We start from the raw sequence: 1,395 nt of genomic DNA, 5'->3' as shown, positions 1-1,395 counted from the left end.
TCTCCTTGATCAGGAGTTTGTATAACTCACCAGAGTTGAGGATGTCACTGAGAAGGTCCAGTCCTGTCCTGCATCCTCACTGACCTCTGAGGCAGCCCTGTATTTCGTTTATTGATTTCACATTTCTTGTTTCAATATTCACTCTGAGATGAGTAGCTCACTTTCCTCAGCCTGGAGCTGGCTCTGATCTCGTGATCAGGTGAGAGTTCTTTCATTGATTATTTATTTAAGTGTGCAATAGAAATATATGTATGGTACAACAGGAAGGTTTTGATGCATGAATGCACCGCTCACGTACTGTTGTTTTATTTCTGGTGGGGCTTGAAGCTGGGACCTCACGTATGCTAGGCAAATGCTGTGGCCCTGAGCGGTACCTCCAGCCCTTAAGGAGGGCTGTTTGGATGCAATTCTTACTCATCACTGGATCCCCCAGGGTAATGAGAAAGAAAGCCTGTGAAGCCAGCCTGTTTAGGGCAATATGTCAACTCTGCCACTGTCTAGCTGTGTGACCTCAGACAAATTGCTTGGCTGCTCTGTGCCTGTGATGTCCTGTGTGAAATGGACATAGGTGCCTGTTTGATATTCGTCATACTAAGAGACACTGACAACGATAACAGCAAGGCTTTACTGTAATTGCAGGAGACTGCATGGACCCTTGGAGGAGGGAGCTGGGGAGGACGTTGTATTCTGCTGGCACAGGGGTGTAGTTAGTATGGGCATGGGATGTGTCATGTCATGAAAGGATTGGTGGGAGTTCCCTCTGGGAGTAGAATAAGAAAATGGCGTTGAGGCTTAGAGAGACACATTGTTGTTTTGGGGATCAAGTGCCATGTTGGATGGCCACCATGAAGGCTCTGGCCGAGTTGTCTATGGGCAGAAAGCCATCACTCTCCTCTTTTTGTTGTTAAGGGAGGATGACTCTCTCACACTGATTCCTGCTGACAGGGAGTGATGTATTGGGGAGATTAGTCATTATGGGATTGTGGGTCAGGACCATATAGAATCCGGGGCCCATGATAAGGAGCCCTTTGGTGGTGCCGGCCTCGGGCTGTGCTAGGAGGTCCCAGCAGAGGGTAACTTGGAGAAGTTCACGGATGGGGCTCAGGCTCAATCAGCAGCCCTTGGTGTGTGGCTGGCTCCGGGGAGCAAAGACTGGGGCTGGAGTGCCTGGGCTGAGTCAGTCACCCCACAGGCCTGGTGGAACCACAGAAGGATGGAGTCTGGTGAGGCGGATCCATGTCAGGGATCTGACTGTGGCTGTCATTGTAGTGAAGCAAGGCATGGACAAGGAGCACCAGGAGCAGTGACTCTCCCAGCTCTGCGACCACATGCCAGAGGGCTGATGCCACTGGGCGTGTTGAAGAATGATCTGTAGCACTGACTGCTGCCTGTGTC

This window comes from Chinchilla lanigera, unplaced genomic scaffold, assembly GCF_000276665.1.
Source record: "Chinchilla lanigera isolate Chin_1 unplaced genomic scaffold, ChiLan1.0 scaffold00177, whole genome shotgun sequence".
NCBI classification, from domain to species: Eukaryota; Metazoa; Chordata; class Mammalia; order Rodentia; family Chinchillidae; genus Chinchilla; species Chinchilla lanigera.
The sequence above is the reverse complement of the archived record's forward strand: the minus strand, read 5'-3'. Positions refer to the sequence as shown.